A 13,639-nucleotide genomic window follows, 5' to 3' on the forward strand; every position below is an offset into this window, starting at 1 on the left:
TATACACGTTGCATCATACTTTGCTAATTCTTAGATGGCATATATTTGCCTATTGTTTCTTTTTACTGTGAGGGTTATTACACTGCAGGCCGTCTCATGCTACACTGTTTCATGGAATTACTGACAAACAGTACACACAGACACACAATCCTCTAACCTAAATGGCCATGGACACATACATAGTGTACACACTCACACAGACCTCTAACTTAAATGGCCATTCACATATACAGTGCACACACACACAGGGCCGTCGACAGGGGGGGACAACCGGGTATTTTGTCCCGGGCCCAGGCATGAGGGGGGCCCAGAACTGGTCCCTCATGAAGATGCCATTAATCATTCTGTTTCATTTCAAAATGTGTTGATCTGGGGGAGAAAAATGTGCTATATTTGCATTCAATGGATGATTTCTGGTTCTTTTGCCTTTATTGTCTTCGAAAATAGATTCAAGAACCCACCTACCACCCCTAATGCAGAAATGGTTTGGTCTTTGATTAAGGCGCCAAATAACACGGCACTATTCCATCATAACCCTTCGACAATAAGCGTGCGAGCCCGTTTGCCAACATGCACAAGTCAGGAGCAAAGAAAAGAAAAGAGAAAAAGAGATGAAGAAGCCAAGAGCCTCAGGGGCTCACTGCAGACCCGGCGCCAGACACGGACTGACGGACGGGCCTTGAATTGCTTTGGGGGGGGGGGCACACATTTTATACGCCAAGCCAGGGCAACACAACTGTTTCTAGCAACCCAGGAGAGCAGCACAGACGTGACGAGTTAAATATTCTAAGAAACCTATAAAGCAACCAAAACAACTTTCCAAAATGTATCAAACATTGCTCAGCATATTAAAAGTTTTTTTTTTTTGCTCCGCTGGCCTCACAATACACAAAACTGATTTCGGGTATCTACCGGAAGATGTCGTGATATGATCCCGTCCAGCAATAAAATGTGATTGGCTGAGACAGCTGCTCATTTACCCAGATACCATTTGAAGGAAAAATGCGATTGGTCGGTTGGTTCATTCCATGACATTAACCCATTGGTTCCCAAGAAATATTAGTCCACGTTTATAGCAATGATCCAGAAATTATTACTAGTGTTTCTGTACTCACGGATAATAATGAATGAACCGATCAGCCGATTTCGAATAGTTTCAATACATTTTAAATTGAGCACATTTTTCTTTATTATTGTTATACTGAAAAACTTTGACTTGTAGTTTACGTTTTGTTTTTTTTTTGAGGGGGAAAAAAAAACAAAGAAGAAGCAGCTGTGACGGGCTCCTATCAGGCCAAGTGCTGTCACTCGCCGGCCACTTTCAGGCATCTTTTTCGGATTAGTGAGACCAGACCCTCTGAACATGAATGGGGGAGATATCAATACTGGACTCTGTGAAAACTAACGGTCGCGAAGAGCATATGATTGAAATCGCCATGAAAAGTTGATTATACTTGAGTGTTAGGTTGGTTCTCATGACTCAGAAAAAGCTTTAAAATCCACTTTTCTGGTGGATTATTTTGACACTGCGCAGGCGCAGTACTTCTATAACGGCAGGAGAGGGACAGCGGAGCACGAAGCTGCAAGATGATTGGAAAGCTGTTGGTTCAGATCGACATATGATTGGTTGTTGGCAGCGGAACAGGCGGGATATTTGCAGACCCGTACTGCCGTCAGAGACGGTTGATTAGAATGTTTGCTGCCGTTACGAACTGTCCCCATTCATTTCTATGGACGATTTCTTCAGTGACCTGTCTCCTATGAAAAAAAAGTCTCTGCTCTGGGTTCCAGCAGGGCGGGCCCACATGAGTCTCAGGGCGGGCACGGCCCCCTAAGGCCCGCCCATGGCACCGGGCCTGGCTCACTGCATAGATATTTTAGAAAAGATTCAGATGATGCAGCAGATTGTGAAGGCAGTGGGGCAGCTTAGCCAGGTAAGACACAGATAACTTTTTTCCAGCCCCGTAATGTAACCCCAGCACGCGCAACGCGCCATTCATATTGACGACTTTGCCACAGCAAAAGTCCGGCGCATTGCATTTCGCACCTGAATAGTTGCAGACTAAGGAAATGTTCAAACTGTAAATATGTTGAAATGTTGAAATAAAATGGTTGACTGTTATAATGGGCTTGGAATACCTGTTATTTAAGGGTTGGAGTGAATGGAGACTGTGAAAAGAGGGGTTGGGTGTGGGTGGTTGCTGTGTGGCGATGTGCGTGCGCACGTATGTGTGTGTGTGTGGGGGGCACTCAGATTATTTGGGGGGGGGCCACTCAGATTATTTTGTCCCGGGCCCAGCCAAAGCTGTCAACGGCCCTGCCTGTGTTCGTAAAAGGTGGTTTGTCGGGCATAAGGCAGTCCTCAGGTAGGTTCGCCATCTTTTGCTCTCCGACCTTTCCATTAGTCCTGCGGCACACTGTGCACTTATTGATTATCTTTCGGATAGCAGAATTGGCTTGTGGGATCCAATACTTGTATCTTAGTTGTGACAAAACATAACTCCATCCGCAGTGTCCTGTTCTTTGGTGTATGTCTCTCAAAATCAGTGTAGAGACTCTACTATGCTTAGAGAGTATCGCTGGATGTTTGACATTTTCTGGCATAGCTGACTTGTTAAGTCTTCCCCCGACTCTCAAAATGCCATCTTGAAGGATTGGGTCTAGTTTAAACGGCGACTGTTGCAACTGACTTGTTTGCCTTTTTGCAGAGCTTTGATTTCTTCTCCAAATTTCTGTCTTTGGCTAAACATAATTATCTCCTTTTCTGCAGCAGCCAGATCCTCCAAGGTAAGTGATTTCCGTTCTATCGTTGTTTTGCATTTTTCCATATGCTGTCCTAACTTTGACCTTTGCCTTTCAGGGTCCTTTTCAGTTTGACTGATTGTTCTTGTGAACTCTTTTCTTTCATCCTTCAGTTGCTGCAAAGTTTTCTTTACCTTTAAAATCCAGGCAACCGACCTTTTTAGCTTATGCCAGTCAGAGTAGTAGTAGATCAAATTGTTAATTGGTTCCATGTTATCTTTGACTTTGATTGTGTTGACTGTAACTGTGTTTTTGACTTCTGGATCGTCTTGAAGGCTTTCTTTCCTTTCCATAGGTTGTGTTGGCCAATCGCATTCATTGTTCAGCAAGAAGTTTGGTCCATTAATCCATGTTCCTCCTTGCATCAAACTCTTGGCCTTCAAGCCCCTGCTAGCTTGATCTGCAGGATTTTCTGCTGTTCCAGTGTACAACCCTGATTCCAAAAAAGTTGGGACAAAGTACAAATTGTAAATGAAAACGGAATGCAATAATTTACAAATCTCAAAAACTGATATTGTATTCACAATAGAACACAGACAACATATCAAATGTCGAAAGTGAGACATTTTGAAATTTCATGCCAAATATTGGCTCATTTGAAATTTCATGACAGCAACACATCTCAAAAAAGTTGGGACAGGGGCAATAAGAGGCTGGAAAAGTTAAAGGTACAAAAAAGGAACAGCTGGAGGACCAAATTGCAACTCATTAGGTCAATTGGCAATAGGTCATTAACATGACTGGGTATGAAAAGAGCATCTTGGAGTGGCAGCGGCTCTCAGAAGTAAAGATGGGAAGAGAATCACCGATCCCCCTAATTCTGTGCCGACAAATAGTGGAGCAATATCAGAAAGGAGTTCGACAGTGTAAAATTGCAAAGAGTTTGAACATATCATCATCTACAGTGCATAATATCATCAAAAGATTCAGAGAATCTGGAAGAATCTCTGTGCGTAAGGGCAGGGCCGTTGACAGCTTTGGCTGGGCCCGGGACAAAATAATCTGAGTGGGCCCCCCCCCAAATAATCTGAGTGCCCCCCCCCACACACACATACGTGAACACAGGTGTTGATTACTTTGGGCCGTTTGATGTCAAGCGGGGCCGGAGCACAGTCAAAAGATACGGCGTGATGTTTACCTGCCTCACCCTCAGAGCTGTGCATATTGAAGTTGCAGACAGCCTCGATACAGACTCCTGTATTAATGCCATTCGACGTTTTGTAAGCAGAAGGGGTCAAGTCACCATCATGTGCTCTGACAACGGCACAAACTTTGTGGGCGCTGAAAGGGAGATGAGAGAAGCCATACAGCACCTGGATAATGATAAGATTGAAAGAGCCTTGCAACCAAAGGGAATAAAGTGGATATTTAACAGTCCAGCAGCTTCCCACCAGGGTGGGATCTAGGAAAGACAGATTCGCACAGTGTGAAGAATCCTCAATTCCCTGTTGAAAGAACAAGCTGTGAATGATGATTGTCTTCAGACAATAATGTGTGAGGTCAAGAGTATCATCAACGGCAGGCCGCTCACAAGTATCTCAGATGATGTGAATGACCTTGAGCCTCTAACACCTAATCACTTATTGCTACTGAAGTCTCAACCCAGCGTGCCACCATGCATCTTCAACAAAGATGACACATATACAAGAAAGCAATGGAAGCAAGTCCAATATCTTGCAGATTTATTTTGGACTAGATGGACGCGTGAGTATCTTCCTCTCCTCCAAGAACGGCAGAAATGGTCAAGACCAAGGAGAAACTTTATTACTGGAGATGTCATGTTACTAGTGGACAGCTCTTCTCCTTGCAATTCCTGGCTCATGGGAAGAGTAGTCGAAACATTACCGGATTCCAGCGGAATGGTGCGAAGAGTGAAGATAAAAACCAAGACCAACATCTTGGAAAGACCTGCCAACAAACTGTGCTTGTTGGAAGAAGCAGCGTCAGAAGAGACGATTGAGTGAGAAGATGTGAAAAAAGGAAAAATCATAAGAAGCCAGTTGGACTGTTCAGAGATATTGAAAGTCATTTGAATGTTTAAGTTTGTAATTGCTTAGTCTTCCTGCCTAAACAATTAGGGGCCGGGTAATGTAAGGGCCAGTTAAGCAATAATAATTTAAGTTAAAAACAGTTAAAAATGAATGATGATAATTTAAGAACATAGAAAAGAGTTTAGAACATAGAAAAAGAACATAGAAAAGAGTTCCATGTTCTAAATCTTATGATGTGACATCACTTATACCTTAGTTTCGAGTCAGAACACGGTGAAAGCAACACAGTCTTTTGACCGTGCGCCAGACTTTGTGATTTACCTTGTTGTTTTTAAGTAAACATTTTAGAAAGACAAGGGAAGTTGTCATGTCTCGTCGCTCACGTGGAAAAAAGAGTGTTTTTTCGACTGACTCTAGAAATGGTACAGTAACCAAGGAAGAGCTAACGGAGTGCCATTACATGCAGATATCCGAATCATATGCAAATCACAGAGCCGTCACACAATTCGGTATATACTGTTACTGTAAAACAAAGAGACAGTCAGTCAGCTATGGATGTGTCCCAAACCACACTGATTATATTCTGGAGGTCACATAAATGCCATCTTCTGTGGACATGTCCCAAATGATAAAACAAGCAATAAAACTGCACGAGCTCCTGAAATGGCACCTGTATTATCCACAATGCAATGTGAGCAAATGTGTTGTTAATACAAATACAGTGGTGCTTGAAAGTTTGTGAACCCTTTAGAATTTTCCATATTTCTGCATAAATGTGACCTAAAACATCATCAGATTTTCACACAAGTCCTAAAAGTAGATAAAGAGAACCCAGTTAAACAAAGGAGACAAAAATATTATTGTTGCGAATCCCTGATGGGGGTGGAGTTCTCACAAACTTGATTTTGTATATACTTATAGCTTTTCAGCTTACTCTCTCATACACATGCATTCTGGTCAGGAGAGAGTTCCTCTTCTCTGCTCTCCCCCTACTTTTATGCTCCGTCCCTGCAACAAACACACACACCCATACACATTAATTGACAGCAGGTGCAATGACTTAGCCACTTACCTTCCCTGACCCCGCCCTCCATTCACAAACTGCTGCTTGGCTACACCCCCGCTGCCACAATTATACTTACTTGGTCATTTATTTATTGAGGAAAATGATCCATTATTACATATCTGTGAGTGGCAAAAATATGTGAACCTTTGCTTTCAGTATCTGATGTGACCCCCTTGTGCAGCAATAACTGCAACGAAATGTTTGCGGTAACTGTTGATCAGTCCTGCACACCGGCTTGGAGGAATTTTAGCCCATTCCTCCATACAGAACAGCTTCAACTCTGGGATGTTGGTGGGTTTCCTCACATGAACTGCTTGCTTCAGGTCCTTCCACAACATTTCCATTGGATTAAGGTCAGGACTTTGACTTGGCCATTCCAAAACATTAACTTTATTCTTCTTTAGTAGAATGACTTGTGTGCTTAGGGTCGTTGTCTTGCTGCATGGCCCACCTTCTCTTGAGATTCAGTTCATGGACAGATGTCCTGACATTTTCCTTTAGAATTCACTGATATAATTCAGAATTCATTGTTCCGTCAACGATGGCAAGCTGTCCTGGCCCAGATGCAGCAAAACGGGCCCAAACCATGATACTACCACCACCATGTTTCACAGATGGGATAAGGTTCTTATGCTGGAATAATGCTTCTCATTTACACCAAAAAGTTCTATTTTGATCTCATCCATCCACAAAACATTTTTTCAATAGCCTTCTGGCTCGTCCACTTGATCTTTAGCAAACTGAAGACGAGCAGCAATGTTCATTTTGGAGAGCAGTGGCTTTCTCCTTGCAACTCTGCCATGTACACCATTGTTGTTCAGTGTTCTCCTGATGGTGGACTCATGAACATTAACATTAGCCAATGTGAGAGAGGCCTTCAGTTGCTTAGAAGTTACCCTGTGGTCGCCGACTATTACACGCCTTGCTGTTGGAGTGATCTTTGTTGGTCGACCACTCCTGGGGAGGGTAACGATGGTCTTGAATTTCCTCCATTTGTACACAATCTGTCTGACTGTGGATTGGTGGAGCTCAAACTCTTTAGAGATGGTTTTGTAACCTTTTCCAGCCTGATGAGCATCAACAACGCTTTTTCTGAGGTCCTCAGAAATCTTCTTTGTTCGTGCCATGATCATCATCATCATCATCATCATCATCATCGGCCTCCCTCTGTCTGAACAGATGATGGCACGTGCCCCCTCCTGCAGCAGGTTCTCCGATGACTGTACAGTCCAATTCTCGAGTGGCAATCCTTGCTGCAGCCCTCACAAATAAACGTCGAGTATGTTGAGCTGTTTGTGTTTTTTGCTTTTCTCTCTTTTCCTTTTGCAGTCTGTCGCGATCCTCCTCCTCCCTTCTCACCCCGGTTTTGATGGTGGACTTCCACAAGGTGCGGTTTAGGGCGATGTTCTCCCAAGACTCAACGTCAATATGTGCTGCCCTGAGGTCCCTCTTACAGACATCCTTGTATCGTAGATGTGGGCGGCCTTTTTGCCAGGTTCCGCACTCAAGTTGGCCATACAGTAAGTCCTTTGGTATGCGGTCTCGGTCCATGCAGCGGACATAGCCTAGCCATTTCAGACAATGCTCGCTGAGAATTGCGTACATAGTCCGAGATCCTGACCTCCTGAGGACCTCGGAGTTTGTGATCCTGTCCATCCAGGTAATGCCCAGGATCCTTCGTAGGCATCTCATGTGGAAAGCGTTAAGTTTGGCTTCTTGTACCGCATAAGTTGTCCAACTCTTGCTTCCATAAAGAAGAGTGCCAAGGATGCAAGCCTCGTACACCCTGAGCTTTGTTTGTATGGACAGATTTCTGTTTTCCCATACTCTAAGTTTGAGTTTGGACATGACAGAGGCAGCTCTGCCTATTCTGGTGTTGATTTCTACGTCAAGGGACAGGTTGTGGGTGACCGTCGATCCAAGGTAGGTAAACCTGTCGACTACAACAAGCCTGGAGCCGTTGACTGTTATGAGAGGGGGACATGGAGCATTCTGGGCCATAACCACAGTTTTCTTTATACTGATGGTTAGTGAGAACTCATGGCATGCACTTGAAAAGCAGTCCAGGAGACGCTGAAGGCCTTGTTCTGAGTGGCTAGCCAGAGCTGCATTATCAGCGAAGAGGAGCTCCCTGAGGAGGACACGGATTGTCTTGGTTTTTGCATGTAGGCGAGCCAGGTTGAATAGCTTGCCATCGTGATGAGTATGAATGTAGACACCGTCAGCAGAGGACCGGAAGGCATAGCTCAGAAGTAGAGAAAAAAAGATACCAAAGAGCATTGGAGCGAGCACGCAGCCCTGTTTAACTCCGCTGAGGATTGGGAACGGCTCTGACGTGTTTCCCTCAAAGCTGACCATACTTCTCATGTTGTCATGAAATGACCTGATTATACTCAGAAGCTTTGGTGGGCACCCAATCCTTTCGAGAAGTCTAAACAGACCACTGCGACTGACCAGGTCAAAGGCTTTAGTGAGATCAACAAAAGCCAGGAAGAGGGGTTGATTCTGCTCCCTGCACTTTTCCTGCAATTGCCTCACTGAGAAAACCATATCGATGGTAGAACGCCCAACTCTGAAGCCGCATTGAGTCTCTGGATATACGCGATCGGCTAACACCTGCAGTCTGGACAGAACCACGCGGGCAAAAACTTTGCCAACAATGCTGAGGAGGGAGATGCTGCGATAGTTGTCGCAGACTCTCCTGTCACCCTTGTTTTTGAAGAGTGTTACGATCTTAGCGTCTCTCATGTTCTGAGGTACCGAGCCCTCTTTCCAACATAGACAGAGAAGGTCTTGGAGATGTGGGAGGAGTGCTGGTTTCCCTTGTTTGATTACCTCTGGTGGAATGGCATCGTTTCCTGGAGCTTTTCCACAGGCGAGGGCATCAATAGCCTTCTCTAGTTCTGCTACAGTAGGCGCTGTGTCTAACTCCTCCAGGACTGACAGTGCTGGGACGCTATTTATGGCCTCCTCAGACACTGTGTTCTCTGTAGAATACAGTTCCAGATAGTGCTCAACCCATCTATCCATTTGTTTTTGGGGGTCAGTAACGGTTGTACCACTTTTTGATTTCAATGGGGCTGTTTTCTTTATGTTTGGGCCAGTGGCCTGCTTGATGCCTTCATACATTTCCGGTCAGAGATGCACATTCAATTGAAGAACACAGTTGTAACCAGTAGTTGTTTGCACATTTCCTGGCTACCTCCTGGCATTTAGCCCTGCATGACCTAAGAGAGAGCAGATTTTGCTGGGTCAGATCTTTCTTACACCTGATGAGTGCTTCTCTTTTAGACTGGGTTACAGGCTCCATGAGCTGGAGATTGGCTTCAAACTAGTCTATGTTTCACCTTTCCTTTCTCCCATAAGCGGTGATTGCTGACTTATGTATGGCAGTGCTAAGTTGCCGCCAGCGTGATTCTGCGGAGACACCATCTCCTGCGGATGGAAGGTTTCCAGTAAGGGAGATAAACTTGCTTGTGCAAGCTGGGTCTGTCATATGGGCAGTGTTTATCCTTGGCAGACCCCTTGGCCTCGCATGATGGAGTATCTTCCTTCCTTGGAGCACTATCTTGCTAATGACAAGTGAATGATCAGTGTCACAGTCAGCACTATGGTAGCTACATGTGTTGTGCACAGTTTGGAGGCATTTTCTTTTGGTTAAGACTAGGTCGAGTTGATGCCATTTGTGTGACCTGGGGTGCAGCCAAGAAACTCTATGCTTTTCCTTATTTGGGAAGAAAGTATTGGTAATACATAGGTTCCTTGCACAGCAGAGTTCTAGGAGTCTCTGGCCGTTTTCATTTATTTTGCCTACTCCATGATGGCCGATGCAGGCTGGCCAAACATCATGCTCTGCACCGACCCTGGCATTAAAATCTCCAAGAAGGTATACATCTTCTGTTTGAGGTATTTGACTGATGAGCTCGTCTAGCTCACTATAGAACTGGTCCTTGGTCTCAGTAGGGGAGCCAAGTGTAGGAGCGTAGACGGATACAAGGTTTACTGGACCATTGGTGTGGTTTAGGCGAAGGCATAGCAGCCGTGGGTGGTACTACTGTGGGTAGGAGTGATGTCCTAACTGCAAAACTAACTCCATGTTCCCGTCTATCTACTTTGTCTTTCCCTTTCCAAAATAACATATACTGGCTCTCTTGCGATGAGCCATTTTCTTCAAGTCTGGTCTCTTGAAGAGCAGCAATATCAACATTAAGTCTTGCAAGTTCCGCATCGATGACAGCTGTTTTACGTTTGTTATCAATCTGTTGTAGGTCATCGGATAAACCAGTCAACTTGGTCCTAACGTTCCAGCTTGCAATGCGAAGTGCTGGAGACTTCTTTGGTTTTTTGCTTGTGGTGTCGGGTGTGCCTTTTAACAGTCTGCTTTTCAAGTGCAGGTGGTGCACTCTAAGCTCCTTACACCCCAAGAAGCAGCAGGCCGTGGTGGATCAACACCTAATTGGCTGGGGGCTGCCCAGCTTAAGGCAGACGGTAATTGATCAGTGGAGTATGAAGACTCCTCCCACCGACAGAGTCAGCCCGTGGCGTCCGTCTCTACACCAATTGAGATAAGACTTATAACCCATAACTGCTGACTCCCGTGTTGTGACTTTGGTACTGTACTTCTCAAAGATGGAGTGACCTCTCCATGGTGGCGCGAGAGCCTGGGCGAATTTAAGGAGGTCCTGGGTTGCCCATGCGACAAGACCCCCCTCTCGACCGCACCGGTGTGGTCCAGAGGAAAGCTAGGCAGTACGTCTGGCGCCGGCTTGGTTGCAGGAGTTGCCGGAGAGACTAGCTGACAGCCATGCCTAACCGCCTACGGGGCTCCACTCCGAGTTTTCTGTCAGGGTTGTTTCCCTTAGCCTTTACACTATCCCTAGCACCCACAAGGCAGTGAGACTATTTCACCCATAGTTGAGGGTTTGATATCAGGGTTTACCTTCCCCTAGATGGACAGCCTTTCAGGGCTAACGAGCTCCGTCTACCCGGGTTTGAAATCGGGGTTGTCCTTCCCCTAGATGGACTGCCATCCAAGGCTATCAAGCTCCATCTACCTGTGCTATTTACCCATAACTGGGGGTCTGGTTCATGGGCATCAGGGCGTGTCCACATGCCGGTGGGCCATGCATGCCGCATGTCTGGGGGCCAGACCTCCTCCGAGCTCCCTGCAGTTTAGCCTGGGGCCTTACGGTGCCCAGTTACCATCTGTAGCCACGAGGAGGCACTGCATAGGACTTGCTGTGGAGAGGCTATGTACTGGCAGGAGAGACTTACGCACTCGGCTCTATTTTCGCAGTGCTGCGAGCAGCTCCGCTAGCCAGCGGTGAGCAGGGCTCGAATTTAACTTTGTTTCTTTGTGTCCCCCAGTGGTCCCGAATTCTGTGTTGTATTGTCCCGAATGGAAGCAATAGTGTCCCCATTTTTTTCCTCTCTGAAATAACCAGTGGTTAATATCATCATATGAAGTTACTATTATATTTGTAACTATGCGATTTTGAGCCCTTTATATCATTTTTACAATAAGTCACAAGCGACACATGTCCTATACATCATCTACTTCAAAATTACAGTTATTGCATTTTCAGTTTATTAAACTTTGGCGATCTCACTGTATGAATAGATACCCGTTTATTTAAAGGGGCCAACTAGCTCATTCAGAAAATGTTTCAACTCCCTACATCTGCAGTACACTTTAGTTGAAAATAAGACCCCTTTTATGTTCATTTCATCTACTTATACCTTGAATATCTGTTGGCACTTATAAGGCCAACTTATCATTTTCACCATTACCGTTATCCATTTTTATGAACTTTCCGTTATCCATTACCGTTATCCATTTTTATGAACTTTCGCTGCCGAAGCGTGGGTGCAAATGTTAGCAACATCAGCATAGTGGCAGGTCCGAGCCTAGCTGTGCTGCTGACTGACTAAACTTTCTGAACTAGAAAGACACCAAGAAAACTCACTTATTCTGTTGAACGGTATCTTCCGTCAATATCATCCACATCATTCCTGTTGTATTTTATAACGTGTCTAACAGTGTTCATTCAGTTCATTCAGTTGCTAGCGTTGCCTGCAGACCAGGCGATGACACTTTGGATCCTGAAGGTCCCGGAGACGTTATGTCTGGGCTTTCAGTTTCTTCCCCGCGGTCGGTCCGCTTCAACCACTTAAGCATTTTTGTTCTGGCAAGAGTCGGCGCAGCGTGTGCGGTAGCAATTCCATTCCAAGTCCATATAATGCGGACTCCGGCCGAAGATTCTAGAACAGAATGCGCTGCTCTGTAGCCTACGGATGCAGGTGCATCGAAAGTGTAGCTACTATGTATTTTTCGCTGTTAACGTTTTAAAATTAAAATTGACAAATTAGGTGAATGTCTACGTATGTGTTACGGCTTTGTAAATAATATTAATGTAGAACTTTTTTTCTAGATCTATTTTTTTCCATTGTCCCGGGATTGTCCCAGATATGATAATTTTGTGTCCCGATGACATTTTTTATGGTCCCCGGGACGTCGGGACACCGTTAGTTTCGAGCGCTGGCGGTGAGGGCTGAAAGCGAGAGGTGGCAAGCATACTAACGCTACGCCTACACACTAGTCGCATCACACAGCCATTTACAAACAACGTGCCATGATACACTTCCACAAACATGTGTTGTGAAGATCAGACTTTGATAGATCCCTGTTCTTTAAATAAAACAGGGTGTCCACTCACACCTGATTGTCATCCCATTGATTGAAAACACCTGACTTTAATTTCACCTTCAAATTAACTGCTTATCCTAGAGGTTCACATACTTTTGCCATTCACAGATATGTAATATTGGATCCTTTTCCTCAATAAATAAATGACCAAGTATAATATTTTTGTCTCATTTGTTTAACTGGGTTCTCTTTATCTACTTTTAGGACTTGTGTGAAAATCTGATGATGTTTTAGGTTATATTTATGCAGAAATATAGAAAATTCTAAAGGGTTCACAAACTTTCAAGCACCACTGTAGGCTAGCATTTATTAGCCATCACATCCACTAATTGTAGTACTGAATGTAGCAAGCTGACTAGCATAGCATTGAGGTTGGGTCACTGGACTATATATATATATATATATATATATATATATATATATATATATATATATATATAGGCTAAATAATAATAATAATAATAATAATAATAATAATAATAAACTTAGCTAGTTGAATGACCATTCCTCAGTGTTATGCTAGTTAGCTTGCTAAATTCAGTGTTTATTCAGTCATCTTGTGATCCTGATCACTGGCTAGTGTAAGACTGAGGGACAGCCATTGAACTAGCCAGCTAGTTTGGTCGTGAGCTATTATTACTGCGTTATATCATCTAAAAATATGACACAATAAACCAAAGGAGTTCAAATGCTCTTGAGTTATGTGGTAGTATCATCTACAATATTGCACGAAAGACAGACGCAGCAGCTACTGCGTGCTAATGGCTGCCGGTTCCCATGGAGAACATATCTGGACTGATCTGAGTGTGTGTTAAACATTTACTGCTGTAGTGTCTCTTCCAGGAAGTTCAAGCTTCCTGTCGAGAGCCATCATAAAGTGTAATGTATAATCATATCTACTCAGCAGACACTTTAATAGGGACGCGTTCTTGATTCTAAGATTCCTGTTCTTGGCTGCAGGAGTGGAACCCAATGTGATCTTCTGCTGTCGCAAGCTGAGATGCTTTTCTGCTCACCATGGTTGTAAAGAGTTGCTATGAGTTACTATCTCCTTACTGGCAGCTCGAACCAATC

The sequence above is a fragment of the Neoarius graeffei genome, chromosome 5, assembly GCF_027579695.1.
Source record: "Neoarius graeffei isolate fNeoGra1 chromosome 5, fNeoGra1.pri, whole genome shotgun sequence".
Taxonomy (NCBI): Eukaryota; Metazoa; Chordata; class Actinopteri; order Siluriformes; family Ariidae; genus Neoarius; species Neoarius graeffei.